The sequence below is a fragment of the Pantherophis guttatus genome, chromosome 4, assembly GCF_059756535.1.
Source record: "Pantherophis guttatus breed Tessera chromosome 4, ASM5975653v1, whole genome shotgun sequence".
Lineage (NCBI taxonomy): Eukaryota > Metazoa > Chordata > Lepidosauria > Squamata > Colubridae > Pantherophis > Pantherophis guttatus.
The window spans coordinates 121,016,500-121,042,877 of NC_142066.1; the positions used below are offsets into that span (position 1 = coordinate 121,016,500).

The window sequence follows — 26,378 nt, forward strand, 5'->3', positions numbered from 1 at the left end:
TACTAGCCAAAAATTTACACTGGATCTTAGGCCATGAACTCTTTACAGAAATTGATCATGAGCGCTGTGGTGGCACAATGGTTAGAATGCAGTACTTGTAGGCTAAATCACTGCTCACTCCAGGAGTTCGATCCTGACTGGCTCAAGGTTGACTCAGCCTTCCATTCTTCCAAGGTTGGTAAAAAGAGGACCCAGATTGTTGGGGGCAAAAGGCTGACTCTGTAAACTGCTTAGGGCTTTAAATCACTGTGAAGCAGTATATAAGTCTAAATGCTATTGATAAATCAATAAGCCTATCAGGAATCTTGCTGACAACCTAGCAGTCGACTAAAAACCCAAATCAGTATATAAAATTTCACTTTGGTAAAATTCAAGTTCATTTTTTCTTTGTTTCATACCACCTACTATATACATTCTAATTCCATATTGTACGTTTTAGCAAGTTTTAGCAAAATAGCAGAATCAAAATGAATTTTGAATTCAGTATCAGAATGGAAGAGACTTTCTCTTGCAGGTGCTCCAACTTGAAATCCTCCAAAAGAATGGGAATACAAATTCCCTAAAGGGAATAGTGATATACTACATCTTGAAGGCTCCAAAGTTGAAGAAGACTGCACTAGTTACTTCCAATCTTTCTGCATGTTTAATCTCTGTCCTTTCTTTTCCTAAAGGGATGGATTAAACAGCTGGAGGCTCATAAGAGGCTGGATTGATTGTTGAAGGGCCCAGATGGCAAACTTGACAAAACATTGCTTACTGGCAGATGTGTAGCTGCTGTGACGATATTTATTTATTTATTTGTTTATTTGTTGCTATTCCCTCAGCTGATACCTTCACAAAGAACTTCCTGGCTATGTTCCATTTGAATAACCTTGTCACGTAACAGGGTCTCTTTTTAGTTTCAAAGTACATTGCATACTTATCATCATAACAAAGAAATTGCCAAGCACTATTTAGTTTGGATCTGATGAAAAAATTTAGGTTGTCGTGTCTTCATATAATGTTTTCATTGAAGTGCTTCACCAAAAGTTTTGTTCCATAGGTTAGTCTGCCATGATGCTTGATGTATTTATTCAAATCTGATTAAATAAGACAGTCACAAAAAGTGAGGCAACCTTCAAGGTATTCAAACTCTGAAAAAACAAATATAAGAATTTAAAAATAACAAATTCTAATTTGTTACATATAATTCAGCAGTGGAATCACTATGAAAATATAGAAGTATAAACAAAAATTGCAGTTCTGTGTTGAAAATTCATTGTAAAAGTAATTGATTGTTATACTGAACAGTTATCACTGAGTGAAAATTTCCAATTGAGTACAAACTAAAGGAACCTATAAACTAGAGATGGGGAAATGAAATCCTATTATATTTATAATAAAATGTTAGATATGATTTAGGATGCAAAAATTATGGGTTAGAGAGATTTAGGAGGAGGCCAAGCCTCTTTTATAAAATGAAATCTTTTTTAGATAACATTCATTTTTGTTGCCTGGCTCCCTTTTGTGCTCCAAAGAACTGCTAATAGAGCAGAGAAATATGCCAATGAAAGAATCAGTAAAGGGACAGAAGAAGGCGACTTACACAAGTTTAGTGTTTAGACTGAGGAGCCCAGAATATCAGTACCAATTTACATCTTGTTGAAGATAATCATTTCCAATACTTCGACTATAATGGAAGCTCCAACTAAAGAAAACAAAACAATTTTCTTTTTAGTGGGGTTCAAGAGAGCTGGATTCAATCAGCCTCCTATATATTTTGTATATTTTGTGACTTCAGTCAGTCTTGATTTCCTCATGATTGTTGAACAAATCCCTGAGATTTTCTTGGCTAGATGTCAGAAATGGCTTGCCACTGCTTCCTAGGACTGAGAGACTATGAGTGGTCCAAGATCACCTAGCTTCATTCATACCTAAATCAGGGTTAGGCATGATCTAGCCTAGCGTGCTTCTAGGCTGATGCCTTAACAACAGCACAGAACTGGCTTTCAATCAGCCCCTAACATTAGTTAAATTAGGGTTTAGCCATTTTGACTATTGGCTTTGGGCTCTTTATGAGAAATGGAGTAACTGCATTGAAATGAATAGTGCTTTGTTAGATGGATATGATGGTGCCTTGCCTGATACACTGATGACATTATCAGTGATGTCACTGACAGAACTTAGCACACCAACAATCCTCTCTTCAATATGGTGCAGTTTCCATAGCAACTCTTTCCCTTTCTTTTCCAGTCTTCCACTGTCCTTTGGAAAGAATAGGATACAGTTCAGTTAGCCACAGAAAATCTACATCCCATGGATCTTCTTTGAGGGTGTCTTAATCTGGATACTGTTATTTAATCTAGGTATCTTAAATATATGGAAGGGTTTGATAATTTCTGCAAATATCATGCAGGTATCATTTTAGCTGTGACAATCTTTCCTGAATAAAAGAAGAGATAATTCCTATTTTAAGGTAGCATTTTATCATTTTTTAAAAAAACAATCATTTAGATAATTAAATATTGTAGCCTTATAAAAATAGGAACAAAGGTACGCCTAAATTATTTTTATAGTAGGCTTATGACTGAAGTGATGTAATCCTAGAGATATTACTGTCATATTTTTTAAAAGGGTTTTTTTCATATTCAAATTGTGTCTGCAATTGACAAGGCTTCACATATTTGTTTTCTTTATAAATCAATTAGGTTTTATTCATTTTCATTCGTTCCTTTTGTAAATAGTTCATTTTACTTTCTTTTTTAGTAAAATATGAATTACAACTATTTATCCTTCCTAAAAAAAGGAGGAGAACTAGCTTTCCAGAATAATTATTGTGTGTCTGTATTTGCACATGAGTAGCACTGAAAAGAAAGAATTGCTTATTTCCATTATGTTCGTGGCAGCTTTCTAGTTTGTGACTGTGAGACTATCAAAGTTAAGTATCTGTAAACATGTACAGACCATTTTCTCATTTTGTTTTATAGTTTATCAACAATCTTGTCATTAAAGAACAAGTAAGAGAGAACTAGTGAATATCTGTGCCACTGAATAGGCTGCAGTTGAGATAAATGTTGGTAGATTATAGAATAATATTGAGGTTCAAAAGAATTGTTCACAGTTAGTAACCCCTCTTCCAAATATATATTTGATATATGATGGTCCATTGGATTGCAATTCTGTTGAATGAAAAAAACTGTGCTGACAAGATATTTATCAGATTTCAAGACTACTCTGTTTCATCATCTATATTTATCCATTTCAGATGTCTTAGGTAGCGTTTGTGAAAATATTTTGAACTGTTCTCATTTCTTGACCTTGAAGATGTAATTAGAGAATCCAATTTAAATCAATTGTTTTGTTTGACTGATGGTTTGGATTTTTTTTCCCAACCATCTGACAGTAAATGTCACATAAATTTTATACTCATAGTATAATTTCATTGGTCTAAGTTATTGTGGCTTGTTAATATCTATACACTGGGACTCTACATTTGTAAAATGTATTACAAATGTAGGAAAGATCTGTTCTATTCTAAATTGCCTTTGTTACTGAAGTCCATACTACCAATTTTATATTTAATTCTGAACAAGTGGGAAAATAATATTAAAAAGTCATATTCTAAACCCAACTCAATCTTTCTTTCTTTTTAGAATTTCATAACTCTCACTTTAGTTGCTTATAAAGACATGATTTCATGAGAAAGGGTTTGGCATCCCATGTTTTCATGAAACTCACTTGAGTGACTGATAGAGCAATGAATAGTAGACCAGGTATTGCCAAGTTATTAACAATGCTGATGAGGCTGTCATGCATGTCGTACAAAGGAGAAAACAAAAGAAAAATGCTGGCACCCTAACTGCTGAAATATCAGTTTAGTTAAAGGTTTCATGACAAACCATTTGTCTTTTACCCCCTTATACCATGGCCCTGCCAAATATGTTCAGATGTCTGCCAAAATGAAAATGTGGCAGAAAATGCAGCGACTTTTATACATGTCATTTGCAGAGTGGAGATGTGCCTGTTACAGTAGATATGGACCTTTTTTCTGTGCTTTTAAAAATAAAATCATAGAAGCTATTTCTATAGTATTAGTTGTAGCAACAGCAGCATTTTGCTTCTTCAGTATAAGAAAAAAATGATTAATTGGATATAGTTCCTTATTTACCATAGTCAACTGTTTCCCTGAGCTTACGTGGCATTGTTGTTCTTTGTTTATTTCCACATTTTGGCCACTTTGCTCAAGCTCCCAGCTATGATATGTATTTAAAATATTTACTGTAACTCTCTTCAACTACCTAGAAATTCCTTCGATGATTTAAAATGAATGTTCTGAAATATGGTCCCATGAAGGGCAGATAAATAAAATAGTGTGCATTTATTTTGGTGATAGTTCCAATATTTTTATATCTCCATTCCAATAATAAGAGGTAGTGTATGTAAGAAAAGATGAAATAAAATTGTATTACTGTTCTTCTTAGAAGTCATTCTATAGGGCTTGTACCTCTGAAGTGAAGGCATGTTGCCTTCATACCAGCAACTGGCATAACGCAAGCAGAAATCAGGACAGCTATGCCTTTTCCAAAGGTTGTAGATGGCTATATGGCTGATATCCTATAAATCCAGCTGTTGTTAAAAGACAGAAAAAGAATCATTGCAAAGGATGAACAGAGAATTATTTGTACACTGTGCCCGTTCAAAAATACCTGGTAGGCTAATAAATGTGTGTCATAGATATTGATTAAAATGGGCAGATAAAATAAAAGCTGGTTCCTGCTTACTCTTTTAGAAATAGTGTTTAATTACCCAATGAATTCTAGTCTTTGTGTTTACTTTTATCAAGGAAAATCTCCACTGGGAAAGCTCCAGGGGTGAAATGCTACCGGTTCGGACCGGTTCAGTCAAACTGGTAACGATGGCAGCGTGCACTTCCAAACCGGTAGGGAAGGTAAATAGATTTCACCCCTGGAAAGCTCCCTGCAAAAGCAGAAGTGCTAAGCTGAAAAGGCCTTCCTTTTTTTGAGAAAGGATGAATGTCTTTACTTGAAACTTCAGTGTCATCATTGTTTTGGGGAGTTTCAAGAGTCTGCTTGGGAAAACCTGCAGTTTTTAAAGGAAGATGACCAACCTCCCCCTATTTTATAAGTATTTTGACACACTAGAATCAGAGCTTATTATCATGTAAATGGAATGTATTCTTTAAAAAGTATTAGTTGATTTTTTTTTTACCATCTCTGCTGTAACCAAAACAGATTATCTAGATTTGCCAGATGCTCAGCATTTAATGGCAGGTATTTATTTTAACAGTTCACCTACTATACTCATGTGCAATTGAACATATCTCCCATCTACTGTTCGTGCCAACTCTGTCTCCAGCAATTATCCTGCTCTAGGACTGCACTGCTGACACTTGCCAACACAGTAAAATTTGCAGGTGGAAGCTATAAAGCGTTGCTTCTTATGCATCTCTCTATAAGACACCCTATAGTGGTAACTGAATGTGATGGGCTCTAATATTGTTTGTAGTAAAGGCCATGGCAAACGCATGGAAGAAGGGCTGTTTCCATTTCCCATTGATCCAGATGACTGGCTGCACGTGTTTCATTTATATTGCTTTGTGTAAGGAATGGACAACAGTGGTGCCACATACAAATATTGATTTCAACACATCCAATAAGATTAAGATTATTTTTAAAACAATCTTTTAAGTGCTGTCCAGGTGTATCAGACTACAGTACCCAGAATTCCAAGGTAACATCAATTAAGCTTAACTCAGAGCCATGGTTACATGGGAGAGTGGAGGAGGATTGGTCAAACCCTCGGAATAGTATAGTAACACAGTATATATTGCTTTGAAATTCAAAAGATTAAATGGTTATAGATTTCCCCCCACATGTTGACTGTTAATTAAATATAATACTGTCACCCTATCTTCATAATTAATTGTACCATGGAAGAACCATGGTAGCACAGTGGTTAGAATGCAATACCACAGGCTAACTCTGCTCACATCCAGGAATTTGATCCTCACTGGTTCAAGGTTGACTCAGCCTTCCATCCTTCTGAGGGCAGTAAAATGAGGACCCAGATTGTTGGGGGCAATATGCTGATTTTGTAAACCATTCAGAGAGTGCTGTAAAGCACAGTGGAGCAGTAAATAAGTCTATGTGCTATTGCTATTTATACTTCTGTGAACAATTTGGGGGGAATTTCAGTCATCTTGGCAGAAAAGCAGCTGACAGACAATATGATCCCATTGCCCACCACCAAGCACATCATATCCAAAGTTTGTTTTGGGTTATTTTATCTCCAGGAATGTCTACATTTCTCTTTCCCAGCAGTATATTGGAAACCTAACAATAATTTTGAAATTGGATGCTGTAGGAATGTTTGCCGCTGGAAAAAAATAAATGGTGACTCTTTTACTCCCTGAAGCTGCATTTTCTCTGTAGCTACTGACAATTAATTCAAGTACACTAAATTGATTTGCAACTTTACAGAGAAACTTGGTCTTCTCACCTAATTCCAGTAGTGGGATTCTACTGGTTTGCACCAGTTCGGTAGAACCGGTTAAGTGGTTAAATAGTTAAGCAGTTTGGAGAATTGGTTGTTAAAAGAAATCTCCTTTTGTTTTTTTCCACTTTACAGGGTTATGGCCAGGTGGTCATGTGGCATTGCTTCTTTGTCCTAATGACAGTTTGCTGCAATGGTTATAAGTGTGAAAAACAGTCATAAGTCACTTTTTCCAGTGCCATTGTAACTGTTGTAAGTCAAGGATTTCCCTACCATTCTGTGGGCATGGCTTAATTGGTGGGTGTGACTTGATGGTCAGGTGACCCGGTGGGCATGGCTTGGTGGTCAGGTGACCAGGTGGGCATGGCCAATAATAATAAATAATAAAAATAATAAACAAAGTACACAAAACAATAAGCGGTACCAAAAACCAACTTTTATACTTTACACACACACAACACAACACAACACAACTGACTCACACACAATGTAAAAGCAGCTGCATTTCGCCCAAAATGGCCCCTGCAACAAACAGGAACCTCACACAGCCACAAAAAGCTCAAAAACCAACTTTCACACTTTTTCCACAAAATGCCACATATAGCTTTGTGAGATTTTGTGTGTTTGTGTAATTAGAGTGAAACACTACAGAAACACACCAAATCTCAGAAAGCTGCACAAATATTTTATTTTATTTTATTATTTTATTTTATTTATATTTTTAGATAAAAGCAGTTAAATTTAAATCTTCCTTAACTTTAAATTGCTATGTCTAAAAAATAAAACTCCTAAAAAAAAAACCCCAATTAACTATATTTTTTAAAGCTCCCAAAAAAGAAAAAAAACCCCAGTTACTTATCAAATTATCTTATCAAAAGAGCCTTGGTACTACAGTGGTTTAAAGCACCCTGTTATTAACACAGCTGCCTGCAATTTACTGCTGGTTCGAATCTCTCCAAGGCTCAAGGTTGACTCAGCCTTCCATCCTTTCTAAGGTAGGTTAAATGAGGACCCAGTTTGTGGGGGCAATAAGCTGACTTTGTATAAATATACAAAAGTATGAAGGCTATTGCTTAACGCACTGTAAGCCGCCCTGAGTCTCCGGAGAAGGGCGGCATATAAATCAAATTAAAAAAAAAAAAAAATTGAAGGCACAAGGCAGGCAGATTGAGTTATTTACCGATTGGATTGATTGCAGGCAAGTAGATTGAGTTGCTAGTAGCCGAAGCAAGCAATTGATTGTAGCAGCCGAAGCAAGGCAGGGAAAGCGAGCAAGCCTGAAAGAAGCAGAAAGCTGCCAAGTGGGCAAGTGGGGATTGGGCGATTGGGTAGGTATAGGCAGGGGGCCCAAGGATTTTTGCTACTGGTTCTCCGAACTACCCACCGTCATCACTACTGGATCGTGCGATCCGGTCCGAACCAGGAGCATTTCATCCCTGAGTCAGATAAACACAATATTATAGTGTAGTAATAACTATCACTTGCAATGAGGTATGTGATTATTGCTTCCTGGGCAGCATTGTTCATGATTACTTTTTAGTTACTGCTATTCTAGCATTCCATCTTAAAACTTAGTTCAGGTGGAATATTTCCCTAGTTAATAGTGTAAACCCAAAATGAATAGAGATCTGTTTTGTGACTGAAAAGAAAGCTTTAAGTTCTCAAATTGCAATGCAAAAAGCAATGATAGCCCAGGGTACAATTTCAGGTACTTTAGAACTTTTAAAATTACCATGTTTTAACTGGTTTAACCAGTTTTTGGATTAGACTACATATCATAAGTTTATTTGCAGAAGGGTTTTTTTCCTAAAGTACATCAGATAAAAGAAGCATTTATTTTTCATTTAATTGCCTCAAACTGCAAATTCATATCTGCATTCATAAGAAAATCAATGCTACTGTCCATTCCAGAACAATATTACTTATGGCATTTATGACATAACTAGTTTGGAAAATGCATATACCTTTTGCGGAGGGAGGAAATGATGATCAATGCTAAGTCTAATATTTACCAAAATTCTTCTACCTAAGACAATGTGCAGATTCTACAGACAGTTGATTGGTTCTTGTTGTTGCTAGTTGCGAAGTCATGTCCGACCCATCACGATCTCATGGACAACATTCCTCCAGGCCTCTACCATTCTCTGGAGTCCATTTAAGCTCACGCCTACTGCTTCAGGGACTCCATCCAGCCACCTTGTTCTCTGTCGTCCCATTCTTCTTCTGTCTATCTTTCCCAGCATTAAGCTCTTCTCCAGTGAGTCCTTCCTTCTCATTAGATGGCCAAAGTATTTGAGTTTTATCTTCAGGATCTGTCCCTCTAAAGAACAGTCAGGGTTGATCTCCTCTAGGACTGACCTGTTAGATCGCCTTGCAGTCCAAGGGACTCGCAGGAGTCTTCTTCAGCACCGTAGTTCAAAGTCCTCAATTCTTTGGCACTCATCCTTTCTTATGGTCCAACTTTCACAGCCATACACTGCAACTTGACTATATGCCTTGACTATAGGCACTTTTGTTGGCAGGATGATGTCTCTGCTTTTTAGAATTCTGTCTAGATTTGTCATAGCTTTCCTCCCCAGGAGCAAGCATCTTTTAATTTCTTGGCTGCAGTCCCCATCTGCAGTGATCTTTGAGTCCAGGAAAATAAAATCTGTTACTACCTCCATTTCTTCCCAATCTATTTGCCAGGAATTGAGAGGGCCAGATGCCATGATCTTGGTTTTCTTAATGATGAGTTTCAAGCCAACTTTTGCACTCTCCTTCTTCACCCACATCAAGAGGCTCTTTAGTTCCTCTTCACTTTCTGCCTTTAGAGTGGTATCAACTACATATCTGAGGTTGTTGATATTTCTCTTGGCAATCTTAATTCCAGCTTTTGATTCATCTAGCCCTGCCTTTCTCATAATGTGCTCTGCATATAAGTTAAATAGGCAGGGCAACAGTATACAGTCTTGCTGGACTCCTTTCCCAATTTTGAACCAATCAGTGGTTCCATGTCCAGTTTTCACTGTTGCTTCTTGACCCGCATATAGGTTTCTCAAGAGACAAGTAAAATGGTCTGGTAATCTCATCTCTTTAAGAACTTGCCACAATTTGTTGTGATCCACACAATCAAAGGCTTTAGCATAGTCAATGAAGTAGAAGTAGATGTTTTTCTGGCACTCCCTAACTTTCTCCATGATCTAGCATATGTTGGCAATTTGATCTCTAGATCCTCTGCCTCTTCAAAATCCTGCCTGTACTTCTGGTAGTTCTCAATCCACATACTGCTGGAGCCGAACTTGTAGGATTTTAAGCATAACTTTACTAGCATGTGAAATGAGTGCAATGGTGCAATAGTTTGAACATTCTTTGGCATTGCCTTTCTTTGGAATTGGAATTCCAAAGAATTGGCCAATCCTGTGGCCGCTGTTGAGTTTTCCAAATTTGCTGGCAAATTGAGTGTAGCACTTTTACTGCATCATCTTTTAAGATTTTGAATAGCTCAGCTGGAATACTGTCACCTTCACTAGCTTTGTTGTTGCTCAGATTTCCTAAGGCCCATTTGACTTCACATTCTAGGATGTCTGGCTCAAGATCACTGATCACTCCATTGTGGTTATCAGGGACGTTAAGCTCGTACTTAGTTCTTCAGTGTAATTTTGCCACCGTATCTTAATCTCTTCTGCCTCTGTTAGGTCCTTGCCATTTTGGTCCTTTATTATGCCCATCTTTGAATGAAACGTTCCCTTCATATCTCCAATTTTCTTGAAGAGATCTCTGGTCCTCCCTATTCTATTGTTTTCTTCTATTTCTTTGCACTGTTCATTTAAGAAGGCATTCTTATCTCTTCTGGCTATTCTCTGGAATTCTGTATTCAATTGGGTGTATCTTTCTCTTTCTCCCTTGCCTTTTGCTTTTCCTCAGCTATTTGCAAAGCTTCCTCAGGCAGCCATTTTGCTTTCTTACATTTCTTTTTCTTTGGGGTGGTTTTAATTGCTACTTCTTGTACAAGGTTGCAAACCTCTGTCCATAGTTCTTCAGGCACTCTGTCTATCACATCTAATTCCTTAAATCTATTTGTCACCTCCACTGTATATTCATCAGGAATATGATTTAATTCATACCTGAGTGGCCTAGTGCTTTTTCTCTATTTTCTTCAATTTAAGCCTAAATTTTGCAATGAGAAGCTCATGATCTGAGCCACAGTCAGCTCCTGGTCTTGTTTTTACTGACTGTTTAGAGCTTCTCAATCTTTGGCTGCAGAGCACATAGTCAATCTGATTTCTGTAGAATCGTCTGTTGGGTTGTTGGAACGGAGTGTTTGCTATGACCATCGTACTCTCTTGACAGAATTCTATTAGCCTGTACTCTGCTTCATTTTGTACTCCAAGCCAAACTTGCCTGTTATTCCGGTTATCTTTTGGCTTCCTATTTTAGCATTCCAATCCCCCATGATGATAAGGACATCATTTTTTGGTGTTAATTCTGTAAGGTGCTGCAGGGCTTCATAGAACTGGTCAATTTCATCCTCTTCAGCACCAGTGATTGGGGCATAGACTTGGATTACTGTGATATTGAATGGTTTGCCTTGGATTCGAACTGAGATCATTCTGTCATTTTGGGGATTGTATCCCAGTATTGCTTTCCATACTCTTTTATTGATTATGAAGGCTAGGCCATTTTGTCTGAGGGATTCTTGCCCGCAGTAGTATACCTGATGGTCATCTGGATTAAATTCACCCATTCCTGTCCATTTTAGTTTGCTGATTCCTAAGATGTCAGTATTCAGTCTTGTCATTACTTGTTTGACCATGTCCAGCTTGCCTTTATTCATGGATCTTACATTCCAGGTTCCTATGGAGAAAAAATCTTTACAGCATCAGATTTTCCTTTCACCACCAGATGCATCCAGCTAAGCGTCCTTTTGGCTTTGGCCCAGTCGCTTCATTCTTTCTTGTGCTACTAGTACTAGCCCTCTGCTCTTCCCCAGTAGCATATTGGACACCTTCTAACCTGATGGGCTCATCTTCTGGCTTCATATCTTTTTTCCTTTTGGTACTGTCCATGGGATTCTCATGGCAAAGATACTGGAGTGGTTTGCCATTTCCTTCTCCAGTGGATCACATTTTGTCAGCCCTCTCTGCTATGACCTGTCCATTTTGGGTGGCTCTGCACGGGATAGCTCAAAGCTTCATTGAGCTACGCAAGCCCCTTCACCACAACAAGGCAGTAATCCATGAAAGGGTGATTAGTTCTAACATAAAATAAATAACAGTATAGGTAGTCCTTGACTTACAACCATAATTTATATTGCTAAACAAGACATCTGTTAAGTGAGCTTTGCCCCATTTTACGACCTTTCTTGCCATAGTTGTTAAGTGAATCACTGCAGTTGTTAAATTAATAAATTGACCTTCTGACAAGCAAAGTCAATGGGGAAGCCAGTAACAATCAATTACTGGCTTCCCCATTGACTTTGCTTGTCAGGGGATCACATGATCCTGGGACATTGCAATCATCATAAATGTGAGTCAGTTGCCAATTGTCTGAATTTTGACCACATGTCCATGGGGATGCTACAATGGTCGTAAGCATGAAAAATGGTTATGTCACTCTTTTCAGTGATGTTGTAACTTCGAATGGTCACCAAATGAACTGTTATAGCACTACCTATAATATGAAATTAAGAAATTTAAAAAAATGAAGCTGTATCATTTTATTCAAAATCTATGGCCAAAAACGGTAATGTTGAAGCCTTTGGGAACATAATTTTACAATTAATTTAAATAATTTATCAGCACATGCTCAATAGATCTGAAAAAAATAATATGATTACATTAATCATTTTAGCCCAGTGAAGTTTTTTTTAAATTCTGTCTTTATTGATGGAGGAAAGGGGCATCCAATTCTTCCAGCTGATGCCTTCTTATCTCTAAGGCAGGCTTCTCTAGCCAAATGCCTTCCAACAAGTTTGTCCATTATAACATGACTTTTTAAAGAAGGCATTGACCTCTTTTTCAAATGCAGCTTCTCAAATATTCCTTATAGTCAAAGCATAGGTACGTAATTTCATCTCTGGAACAATTTAATATTTGCTGAATTTTAAATGTGGAGAATAAATGAAAAGCTAATGTGAATACTAATCCTAATTTGGGTTGAAAAGTATGTCTGGGGTACCCAATGTTTTGTAGATGGCAAATGGCCATGAAATATTAAAACTCTTAAGATATGGAAATGTCATTTATTGTTTCTACTGATAAAGGGGGCTTCAAACCATTTTATTTACTGGTAACTATTTAATAACTCCATGCCTGTCCTTCAGAGAAATTTCCCATGGCAGAATGCATTTATTTATATTTCTTTTTAGCATTTCATATGCTCCTCCTCATTTATTTGACAACTAAGTTAAAGACATAAAACGGCCTAGAGTGATTTCATAAATTGAAGTACTGAGTCTGGATTTTACTCTGTTCACCAGAGTCTCACCAGTCATCAGTAGCAGGCAGGTAGAGTCAAGAGAGGCAAGATGACATGATATTAGCTCTGTCCCCTTTTTTTACAGGCATCAGTTTTGCTGCTCTTTAAAAAAGGAAAAAAAGGCAGGGCTGGCATCATGACTTTCCATTTTGTCTGTTTTGACCCAGTTAAACACGGCTGCTAGTCCTAATCCATTCATTATATGTAACCCTAACACTAAAATGTATCATTCCAGCTATTTTATGTGTAATGAATTTCTTGTAATGCATACTATAAACATACATGGAAATGGCTCTAATTTTCCTTTTCAAATATGGAAATAGTATAATAAATAAGGAAATAGTATAGTAAAAATGTATAAAGCTATATAACAGTAATTTTCTTATTAGTGAATTGTTTTCTCACTAATCAGCAAAAAACAAGATAATTTAAAAAAAACATGAAAGTATACACCTGAAAGGGAAATATGCAATATGAAAAATATTTTATATTGTGCTAAGAAAAGATATACACACACACACACACATAGATACACACACATATAGACATATATCTTTTTATATATAAATATATACCTGTAAACAAGCTCTCAATAGGCCACTATTTATAGTAAATAGAATGTAACATTCAGAATTTAGTGACCAGTTATAAGTACTATGAATCTGAATAAGACTATTCTAAAGAATATCTGACAATAAAAAGACATTCCTAATAGCTAGTTGTATAAAATATCTGTCCTGGAGTGTTTACATAATTGTTGATTTCAATATATCAAGTGGATTTGCATGAAAATGTGAACTAAACAGATGTGCCATGTTCCTACTCTAAACTTATTACAATGTCCATTTTTCTGCTTTCCTGTACTGAAACCAGAAAATTCATAATGTTCTTCATTTGCTTTAACAGGGCATATTTTGAGTATCAAAAATAAAACTTTAAATAAATAAGATTGCCAGTGCACTGTATCCCTAAAGGCAGTCATGAGACAAAGGTTATTTTTTTCTTTTTTGATTCCAGGAGATTATTTGATAAAAGCACAAAGATATAGCTAGCTGCTTAGTACGTATCTTTTGAAATTTATGAATATTTATCATTATGCATAATTCTTTTATGTGCTTTCTTATTTCATTGCAATTATCATTGGCTTTAATAGCCATCTGAAATAATTATTATATGTCACTTCTCTGGCTGGCGAACTCTTCTTCAGAATGGCTTTTTCCTAAATCCTCTGAAAAGAAGAAAGTAGATGTTCTGGTGTAAGGTGCTGTCTCAAATCATCTTGTTTCAAGTATCTTCCTATCATGAAGCTATTGCATCCATATTTCCCTATCCAGACCATGAAGTATAGTTCAATGAATAACTAGCAGATGATTACATTTATGAGTGAAGACTTCTCATAGCAGACAGCTACTTCCTATAGGTGACAAGCAATCTTCTGCCAGGTCTTCACCTGACTAGTCAGCTTGGGACATGATCACAAGGGTTGGAGACTGATGAAATTATCCTGTCCAGTATCAAACACAAAGTGGTTGTAAATCAGTTGTGATCATAGCAGCAGGGGCACAGCTCATTCTTTAGGCTTTACTGACAGCTCTTTCACTTAGTAACTACCTTAGGAATTCCAATAATGTCATTAACTTATTCTTTAAAGAGTTGTCTTGATTTCTCCATCACTATTTACCATAAGCATTGAGCTCTACTTTAACAATGAAAGTAAGACCTGGAGCAGGGGGGCAAACTACATTGCCTGACTGAAACATGTGACTTACACAATAAAATACTAATAAAGAGAATTCAGAAAAACCAGTGTTTTAGTAATAATGATATATAAAATAGTTTTTTTAAAATATTGTTGAACCTTTAATTCTGTGCAGATATTATATTTATGTTGCTCATGACTCAAGAAGAAAAAAGTAGGCATCAGATATTTAAAAACTTTATTGTTTAGAAGAATAGACACATATTTTTATTCATATTCCATCCTTATTTTACAAATAACTCAAGATGGCAAATGTGTCCAATGCACTTCCCTCTTCCTATTGTCCCACAACAACAACCGTTTGGATTGGAAAAGAGTGACTGTTCTAAAGTCACCCAGCTTCCATGGTTAAGGCAAGCTTTGAACTCATGGTCTCTCTCTTTCTAGCCAGGTCTTAACCTGGCTAGAAAGACCAAACTGGGTATTATTAGATGAATCATAGATATATTGTAGTAGAAGAACCTAGGATCTCGTGGAAATTTATAGTAAATAACACATAAACTTTCATTCAATAAACTTTCATTTAATAGAGTTGAATAGAACAATACTAGAAAGTTTGTATTTCTTATCTTTTAAGATGTTTATATATTTAATACTATACATAGTATTAAAAACATTGTAGCTGTTCCAGTGGCACTGTAGGCGCCGAAGACGCTCCTTTTGTGAGCACCAGCCCCGCGATTGCGTAAAGCCGCTAGAACAGTGCAAATCAGCTGTCTAGTGGCTTGGAAACTTTCTCCCCGGGAAAAGGGGAGGAAGAGAGCAGACGGGTGCAGGTAGAGCTCCCCAAGTGCCCCAGGAACAATTCTGGGGCTCGAAAGGTGAGAGCTCTCTGGAAGCCCGACAAAGCTATGGATCCAGGACATTTCTGCTTTAAGCAGAAGACGCGCGACCACCCCTGCAAATAACGCTTTGAATAAAACATTGGATTTGGAAGCAGGCTGAGCAAACTCAGGAGAGACCAGATTTGCAAGTACTAAACTTTAACTCCAAATGTGTATTACTTCCTTCTGACTTACTAAGGGGGGGAAAGTGAAACCAAGATGGCGATTAAGCTTTAATGGGGCATGAAAGTGAAAGTTAAAAAGGAAAGTTTCGTCTAGCACTGGTAGCCCCTATCTAAAATTAGAGATCTTTGCTTTGAAAGAAAGAAGATTAAAAGCTAAAAGACTATAGCAGTGTTTTTTTTAAAAAAGGATTGATATTATTTAAAGACTGGAAATCTTTGGATCTGGTGGATTTGTTGCTCTGGTTGCTGAATAAATTCAAATTGGAAACTAAAACTGGCTTCAAAACTAATAAAGTCTATTGTCCCTAAAAGTGCTGGGAGCTCGCCAGCTCAAACGTCCAAATTGCAATCTCTCTCTGTTCCAACGGAACCACCAATATTAACACTTGAAATGTTGCAGGAAGCCCTTAAAACACAAGCCTCTGTTACAGAAAAAAAAATTACTTTGGTGTTTGAGGATAAAATCTGAGATGTTGCTGAGGAGATGGCTCAAATTAAAGAGTTCATTCAAAATCGAAATCAGGAAATTAGAGAAGATATTGTCATGGCAGTCCAAGGTTTGGCAGGCCATATTGAAGCAATAGATGAAAAAGTGGAAGAAATTAAGCAGTCTAATGAGAATTTGGAAAATAAAATGGGAGAGGTTCAGAATAAGATGGAAAAAGCAGAGGCCGATGTAATAATGATACAATATAGAGATATGGAATTTGCTTTGAGAATAAGAGGCCTCAAAGAAAATAAGAGAATTTGAGAGAGATTTTTTCAGAAGCATTTGCACAGATAATGGGAGATCAAAAAGCAAATCTTGAATGGCAAATTGACAAAATTTACTGTGTCAATTCATGGGTTGCCAGACAGAAACATCTACCAAGAGATATTGTAGTCTATTTTACAACAAGGAGAATATGCAATGAAATCCTACAAGTTACTTTTAAAAATAAACTTCTAGTGCAGAGGCAGGAGGTTTTAATACTGAAAGAAATCCCCCCCAAAATGTTGAGAGCCAGAAGGGATTATGCCTTTCTGGTGGAAGAACTGAGAAACCGTCAGATACAGTACAGATGGGAGGTTCCAGCTGGACTAGTGGTGAACTATTCAGGAGAAAGATATCATCTGAACTCGGTGTGGAAGACAAGAGACACCAATGTACTAAAGGCTGGATGCCCACAGTCCCGAGAAGCTAGAAGGAAGACGGAAACAGAGGGGGCAAGAAAGGGGGAGAAGGAAGAATTGTTGGCACAGGCCCAAAGGGGAGCTTTGATTATTCAAGAAGATTTAATGCAACTTTTGACTACTGTTCAAGCTTTGGAGGTATTTGAAAAAATAGAAGAATCTAAGGATCAAAGATAGACTCAAGCGGCAGCCAAGTGCCAAGAAGAATTAAGAGTGCAGCAACTCCAGATGATTCAAGAAACTACAAAAACAGAAGCAGTGGGAGGAGAAAGGCCAAAAAGCAAAATGCATGGAGATTTCCAGCAGATGCTCCAAAAGCTTCAGGGGGCCAAGAATGGCAACTAGATTTCTGACTTGGAATGTTAATGGCCTAAATTCACCACAAAAGAGGAGAAAAATATTTCATTATTTGAAACAGTTTAAAAATGATGTAATCTGTCTACAAGAGACTCACATTAGAAGGAAAGATCAAAAATATTTAATAAATGTAAGGTTAGGCATACATTTTGTTGCATCTGCTCCTGAGAAGAAGAATGGTATAGTTATATACCTAAAAAAAGACTTAATTGCTAAATTAATTGAAGCAGATAATCAAGGAAGATTCATAGCAATTGAACTTTTAATAAAAGGAGAAAAAATACTTTTAATTGGAGTATATGCACCAAACCAAAATTTTTACAAGCTTTTACATTCCAAGTTACTACAATGGGGTTATAAATCATGCATCTTATTGGGCGATTGGAATGGAGTTTTGGACACTAAAAAAGATAAGAAGGGGCTCTTGCAAAATATCTCAACACGTGCCAGATTGCCAAAATCATTTTTTGAAATGATGGATGATATGGAGTTGAGAGATATCTGGTGAGAGAGGAACTCTGAAGAAAAAGATTTTACTTTTTTTTCTGATGGACATCAATCTTTCTCTAGGATTGATTTCATGTTAATTACTAATGATCTTTTTTTTGGGTGAAGAAGACGAAGATTTGTCCAAGAGTTTTAACGGATCATAGTCCAGTTTGGATGGAATTAGAGTATGGAATGGGATTTAAGAGGTCTTGGAGGTTAAATGAAAATCTGTTTAGATATGAGGAAAATGTAAAAGAATGCAAAAAATTTATGAAAGAATTTTTCATTATAAATATGCATAAGGGTACATCTATGAAAATGGTTTGGGATGCAAGTAAAGCATATATGAGAGGTATCTTGATATATTTGAATAATAAACATAGATGTAAACAGGAAAAAAAAGGGAAGGACTTAGAAGAGGAAATAAAAAAAAAAGAACAAGCTTTGATATTGAACCCAGCAGACAAGAAAATAAAAGAGGCAATTAACATACTGCGAGGGCAATTTAATATGCTAATGGCAGATCCGGTCGCAACTAATATGCAATATGCTAAACATAATATTTTTTGCAATGTTAATAAACCAGGGAGATGGTTAGCATATCTGTTAAGAAAAAAACAAAAGTCATGGACCATAGAGAAAATAGAATATAAAGGTAAAGAGGTTTATCAGCAAAATATGATTAAAAAAGCATTTTTAGAATTTTATACGAGGTTTTATGCTAGTGATAAAATTCAAAGTATAGATATAGATAGATACTTACAGAAAGAGAATATTCCTATAATTACAAAAGAGCAAAGGGAGGGTTTAAATCAACCAATAACAAGGAGATTATATTTGCAATTAAGGAGCTGAAAGTGGGTAAAGCCTCTGGGACAGATGGTTTGACAGCTGCTTATTATAAACACTTGCAGTTAGAAATGGTGGGACTACTCAAAGAATTATTTACTAACATACAATCTGGAGGAGATGTACCCCCATCCTGGAGGACAGCTTTTATTTCTCTGATTCCAAAGGAGGAGCAAGACCATACCCAGCCAAAAAATTATAGCCCTATATCACTTTTAAATACAGATTACAAGATTTTTGCTAAAATACTAGCAAATAGGTTAATGACAGTCATGCAACAAATGATTCATAATGATCAAACTGGTTTTATAAATGGTAGACAAATGAAAAGTAATGTAAGGCAAGTTGTTAACCTATTGGAGTATTTGGGGAAGAACAACCAAATCCCTGCGGTGCTAATATTTCTTGATGCGGAGAAAGCATTTGATTGATTGAATTGGCATTTCTTATTGAAAATAATAGAAAAGATGCAGTTTGGAGAATATTTTACACAATCTATAAAGGCAATATATCAGAAACAAACAGCACAAATAATAATTAATGGTAGTTTAACAGATACTTTTAATATAGAAAAAGGAACAAGACAAAGCTGTCCCTTGTCTCCATTATTGTTTATCTTGACTTTGGAATTTTTGTTGAGTAAGATACATGGGTCGGATAAAATCAATGGAATTAAAATTAGGCAGTATGACTACAGATTACGAGCATTTGCAGACAACTTGATTGTTACTTTAACCCAACCATTACAGTCGGTTGTAGGTTTAATGGATATAATTAATCAATATGGACAAGTATCTGGATTTAAAATAAATGCAGGGAAAACAAAGATAATAACTAAAAACATGACTACAAACCAAAAAGATGAATTAGAAAGACTAACAGGATTTGAAATAGTAAAAAAAGTTAAGTATTTAGGGGTTTATATTATGACATCAAATGCGAAATTATTTAAGCATAATTATGATCTGTTGTGGCAAAAAATACAGAGAGAGATGGAAAATTGGAAAAAATTACAATTATCCTTGTTAGGAAGAATAGCAGCAGTAAAAATGAATGTTTTGCCTAAGTTTTTATTTCTTTTTCAAATGATACCAATACTCAAAAAAGATGAGAATTTGAAGATATGGCAGACGGGTATTAATAATTTTGTTTGGGCAGGGAAGAGACCGAGAATAAAACAAAAAATAATGCAGGATACATGTGAAAGAGGAGGTCTCAAAATGCCCAATTTAAGATTATATTATGAGGCAGCTGCTCTGTCAGCAATTGGTGACTGGATGAATTCAACAGAAGAAAGAATATTGAATATTGAGGGATATGATTTGGTTTACGGTTGGCATGCTTATTTATTATATGATAAGAAAGTGGACAAGACTTTTAAAAGTCATATATTAAGAAATATATGAACTACCAAGAGCCTTGGTAGTACAGTGGTCTAAGGCACCCTGTTATTAAGCTGGTTATTAAGACCAGCTGCCTGCAATTATTGCAGGTTTGAATCTCGCCAAGGCTCAAGATTGACTCAGCCTTTCATCCTTTCTAAGGTAGGTAAATTGAGGACCCAGTTGTGGGGGCAATAAGCTGACTTTGTATAAATATACAAAAGGATGAAGGCTATTGCTGAGCACATTGTAAGCCGCCCTGAGTCTCCGAAGAAGGGCGGCATATAAATCAAATTTAAAAAAAAATACTTTACTGCGTGTCTGGAAAAAGTATCAGTATAAATTAAATGATAAGTTACCAATGTGGGCAATACCCAGACACGCGATAGGGAATATAAGTGTAGAGAAAAAACAAGATGTGATTACTTATAAAGAGCTTCTTAATAAGGAAGGAGGTATATTACAACTAAAATCTTTGAATCAATTAAGAGAAGAAAGGATAATTCAAACATGGTTTCAGTATGAACAGCTGCAAGCTAGATGGAGAGAAGATCAGAAAATTGGTATCTCGCAAAATGAGGAGAACTTGGTAAAACAAATTAGAGACCAAAATCAAATGCATATAAAAAGGTTGTATAATGCATTGGTAGAAATAGATTCAGAAACAGAGCTAGTTAAGGATTGTATGATAAAATGGGCACAAAATATTGAAGAACCAATAATGATGGAAATGTGGGAAAAAATATGGGTTAGAAATGTAAAGTTTATGCAAGCCCAAAACTTAAGAGAGAATTTTTATAAAACGTTTTATAGATGGCATCTAGATCCTAAAAAGCTAGCCTGTATGTATCCAAGTTTGCAACCTAAGTGTTGGAGATGTGAAGGTGATGATGCCACGTATTATCATATATGGTGGACATGTAAAAAAATTAAGGCATTTTGGATAAAAATATGGTGGATTATCCAAAACATTCTCAAAAAGAAGATAAAATTTACTCCACAGTACTTTTTGTTAGGTATAATTACAGATTGTACGGTCATAGAGACTAAATTGATTTTAAATTTAATAACAGCAGCCAGACTTTTGGTGGCACAGTATTGGAAGAAGGAAGACTTACCCACCATTGAAGAATGGACATTAAAAGTAGTGAATTTAGCAGAGATGGCAAAAATTTCAGCATACTTGAAGGACCATTCAAATGAAAGATATATATCGGAATGGAGAAAATGGATTGACTATATTCAAAACAAATATCGGACTAAAAAGTTTCAAATAGCTTATGAATGAAACCAACATTTCCTTTTTGAATTATGTTTTGTTAGTTGAAAGGGGAGTTAAAAAGCAAGAGGGAGTTTGGAGCCTACAGAAAGTTAGCATATTTTAGTTTATGTTTGTTAAATGTTATACCCTGTATTTGCTCTGGGAAGTCCGGGGTGGGTGGGGGGGGAGGGGGGTTGGAGGGAGAGGTGGAATGAGGGATGGGGGTGGGGGGAGGAGGGAAGGGGGGAGGAGGGATGGGGTGGGGGGAGGAGGGAAGGGGGGGAGGAGGGATGGGAAAAATTGTTGTAATACTTGATAAAACTTTTTAATAAAAAAAATTGCAGTATTTTTATTTCTACTAACATATAGTGTATGGCAGCTTCTAGATGATTTTCACTGATTTTAAAAAGCTAAGCAAGTAGTATTGGATGGAACACCAACAGGAATACAAGGCTGTAGATGAGACAGGAAAAAAGATTCTGAAATGATAAAGTGGGAATTCGTCAAGAAAATTACAGAAATATACATGTAATAATTGTATATAAAACTTGTAGAGAGCTTTACCTTTATGGATGATGTGCATTAAAACTATACAGTTGTTTTCTTCAGGGAATCATTAAATTACTTCCTACAGTTTGCAATCATCGTAATCATAACAGCAGAACCAATATCATTATTTTTGTAGTACTATGTAATACGTGGAAGCTTACAGAGTAACAAAAACACAAAAATGAGTTATTTGTTTGATATGTACAAATATATATATTTGTATATATCAAACAAGGGGTGTTAAACTGGCAGCCCACAGGCCGGATGCATCACATGCAGGCCATGCCCACCCCGGCTCCACAAAGACAAAAAACATTGTGATACATCACATGACATCACATCACATGATTGAGTTTGACACTCGTGGTATATAAAATTCTTGTATAAAGTATGTGTGTATGTATGAACTGTATGTATCTATTTATGATATTTACATTTTACTTATATAGATCTTGACATGTTTTAGCAAATACAAAGACTTTAATGGTTTTTTTAATTTAAATTTTAAATAGTTTGGTTAATTGTGGTCCAGCTTTATAGAACAAGGTATCCACACACAAAAAAAATACATGAGAATATTTTCTCATTGCTCCCTTTATTTAACCATATCTATTGATTCAACCCATTTACATCTGTCTCTCTCTCTCTCTCTCTCTCTCACACACACACACACATCAACCTCACATAGGAACTCTTACAAAAGGACATCAGACACAACAGGGAAAAATTTTTGAAGTCAACAACTTCATATTTTATAAATTTGGCTTCTATGTAAACAGTAAAAAAATGCAGACTATAATTCATTGATGCAGTATTTATGCTATGCTTAAACCCCATAATCTAGGGTTGATCAGAATTGTTTGCTCTTGGATAGGACCATCACCATTTATTCTGCCAAACTGAAAATAATAAGCTACATGTTTCCCTCACCTAGCAGATTGTTAGATGCTATATCTGCTAATATACTGGTAATGCTATCAAAATTACAAATTAGTTAATTATACCCCACACTAACTGTTGAATTTATTAATTAAAATGCTGATAAATTATGGAAACTATACTGAAAAATTATGGAATTATATTCCAATTTTGCTTTTACAAATTATAGCGAAATCAAGAATAGGAAAATCCTACTTAGGCCACTGAGTTCAAATCTCTTGATAGGCAACCAAGAAGTCTATAGCACACATTCAGGAACTGATCACTTCACTCCTTCTTTTCAGGTAAAACCATCACTCTTAATTTATAACAGTGACTTGACCTTTTTGAACTTGTGTATATACAATATAATGCACTTTATCTTGATCCTGAGCAATCAGTTAACTCCAGAATTATATTATCTCTTTGCTTCAGGTAGAAAAGTGCTACCTTAGACTTAGACTTAGAATAACTTTATTGTCACTTTAAATGTACACTAATCGGCATATTTTCATTGCATACAGCTCTCAAAGGGTCACTACCTCCAATATAAACTACATAAACATAATAAACAAATAAACAAACATACATATACCCACATATATTATATGACAGAGAAAAACAATGCAGTCTAGTTCGGATGTATACATGTACATGGTGAGAAAAACGAATTTTGTGAGTTTACCAGACAGATGGCATAGGGAACAAAGCTATTACAGAATCAGGTAGTTTTGCTAGAAATACTTCAAATCATCCTCCCAGAAACAGAAACAGGCTGTTAAGTGGTTGTGAGGGATCTCTAACAATGCTTTGAACTCTAAGCACATAGCGCTTATAAGCAGTATCCTGAATAACAGAAGGCAAGATTCCTATAATATTCTCAGCTGTTTTACCATTCTCCGTATGGACCTTCTATCTGAGGCACTGCTACCACCAAACTAAACAGTGATGCAATTTGTTAAAACACTTTCAATTGTGCCTCTGTAAAAAGTGGCCAGGACAGAAGGAGAAAGATGTGCTTTCCTCACTCAATGCAGGAAATACCTGTTGCTTTATTTCTGGGAGATATCTTTGAAATTTATATTAAAAAAACTCTCTTATGTGGGAACAATTGTCAAGATTATTTTGTGGGCAGCTTCTTGTTGATCTAATAAGTGTCCATCATCATTATTCATGCAGTATAGGAATTGCTCAGAAGCATCTGACATAGTGTAAATTGCAATTTCCTATCCTAAGAAATATTCTAATCTCATGTTCTAGCTCCCAAACTTGCAAGAAAAATTGTATAAAAATATGCACAATATAGTGTTCAGCCAACTGATTATTAAAAACAAAAACAGTGATTTCTTTGAATACTCCTACACAGTAAATCACCAAGAAGACATTTTACACTATCAAATCTGAGAACTGAAGATCTTTTGCTTAAAATATAATATTCATTTAAATTTCGTAAAAATATTATTTCTTCTAGTGTTCTTATAATGAACATATAGTAAGATTAATTTGGCTAAATATTCTTTAATGAAAATTAAATTTTACTTTTTTGAGATACCTTGTGCTTCCTTATTATTCTTTAACCTCAATTTGTTTTAATATACAAACATGTCCCACAAACAGAGAAAGGAAATCTCTTTTAATGATAGCTATTGAATTGAACAATCCTTTGCGTTACTAAGAAAAATGTTCTCTGGCACTTTACTGATGGCTATTTTTGTGTCTCTCTGCAGTGCTCCCTTAGTGCCTGCTCTTTAATTACCCTGCACTTTGTTCCAGGAAGGTATGTAGTGGCTGCTTGCCAATACTGGCTAAAATTCTTCTTGTCACTAGCATGTCTAACAGCATGTACAGAACGATATCCCAATTAGATCTGTATGCATTAGACACCTGATATAGCAGCTGAATTTGTTCTAAAATGAATCAGTGGGAGCTATAATAGATAAGATTCACAAGAATTTTTGATATTATATAAAGCACCTGAATTTTTTGATTCTTCTGTAATGTTCAAAACAGAATTTTTGTGTAATAATAGAAGGGGATGGAGTGAGGCTGAGTGAGGTTGGGTAGATAAACCATATGAATGTTATTCCGATAATAGAAAATCCTTAGTACAAATCCAGCTAGAACTGGGAAAAGAGTCTTTTGAATTATGTCTCCCAATCAGAAGTCTGAAACAATTCTGTACTGAAAGATGAAGTGCATTTAATTGTCTACCGATAACATTTTCCTGGAAATGACATGAAAAGAAGGCATCATTTGAAAGAAGGCATCACTGACAAACAACCATGAGTTGTTGCTGGTTTGGGGTTATGAACGGGCCATGGCAAAGTTTAAGAAAAGATTCTGAACATGAAATCCCAAATTAAATTAGCAAAATTACTACAAGGAATGAGCTGGAAAATCATAATAATTGTTTTAAATCCAGATACCATAAGGAGCATATAGTTCACAAGCACTGCCGAAACAGTTCTTGATCAAGAACAGAACATTTCATATCTTTCTTGCCAAGTTTTCAGAATCATATGATTGTCCATTACCATATTGGGAATGTATCCTGGATTAGTTAGGCTACAAGGTTTATCTTATCAGTTGTCAAATCTAAATGATGGGCCATACAGTATTCAAGTATCACGAGAGAAAATTACCATTATCCAATATGGTGCATTTCATTTGGTTTGGGAACATGATGAAATTTGTTATGGACTATCAAAAGTTGCATGTAATGTAATGTAACATAATATGTATTATATTGCCTATAATATAACATCATATAGTTTATGAGGAGCTATGTAATATTAGTCCATTTGTCTCATGTCCAAAATGCAGAAACGAGAAAAGGGAAAATTATTAATTTAAATTTAAAAAGATAAAAAACTACAATAAAAGCATACATTTATATAATGCCAGGCCACATTGATGTCAGGGATATTTCCCACCAGTAAGTCATTCTGTATGCATGTTGTTTCCAGGGGACATGTAAAAGATGAATAATTATTTGAATAGTGCCACATGCACAGTAAATAACGTTGTCCTCTTGGAGAAATCCCTATTTTTCCATGTGGTCTTTAGTTCTAAGCAAGTCATGTGCAGTCTATTTAAACATCTCCAAATCGGTCCACTTATAGTCTCAGTCATAGATGGGAGAACATAAAATCAGGCTTGAGGACATTTACCATAAAGACGCTGCTACTTCACTTTCTGTAATTTTGTGTGTTTGTACTTGGAGTTCGCTGGAGTGGAGACCAGAACAACTTGAAAGGAGCAGAAACCAAAGGAGTTTCTCTTCATCAAAATATTGGTGGGAGGAGTTAGGATTTTTGTCACCACTTCAAAAGGATAAGGATTCTTTTTGTACATCGTTTCTGATAATGATTAAAGTTTAACAGGCTATATATTCATGGCTGGACGATTATCCTTCCAATACCTAATTCTATCCAAAATATATTTCCTTTATTTAAATCAGACATATAAAAGAGTAAAAGAATCATATCTCCAGCACTATTTTCCAAATTCATTTCAAGCTTTCCTAGATCTTCCATAATCTCATCTAATTTGACCCTGGGTCATAAATCTTCTTTCTCTTTTATTTTGTTCAATTATCAAATATGTCATGGTGCAATACACAGGAGCCTGGTGGCGCAGCAGACTAAAGCACTGTTATTAACATCAAGCTGTCTGCAATTA

General features: G+C 35.6%; 2 long non-coding RNA genes across 2 annotated transcripts in view; one reads left to right on the forward strand and one right to left on the reverse strand.

Annotated features, from left to right (window-relative positions):
* Positions 1-768: 768 nt before the first annotated feature.
* On the reverse strand, positions 769-1,814 carry LOC117654934 (uncharacterized). The gene is made up of 2 exons (XR_004588452.2): positions 1,586-1,814; positions 769-1,133 (listed from the first exon to the last, which is right to left on the reverse strand). It is a non-coding gene; the product is annotated as an uncharacterized LOC117654934 (long non-coding RNA).
* A 416-nt stretch (positions 1,815-2,230) lies between these two features.
* LOC132710156 (uncharacterized) overlaps positions 2,231-26,378 on the forward strand; it is a 35,952-nt gene continuing 11,804 nt past the window's right edge. The window contains exons 1-2 of the long non-coding RNA XR_009620918.2: positions 2,231-2,455; positions 24,425-24,474. This is a non-coding gene — a long non-coding RNA (uncharacterized LOC132710156). The remainder of the gene's footprint in view (positions 2,456-24,424; positions 24,475-26,378) is intronic.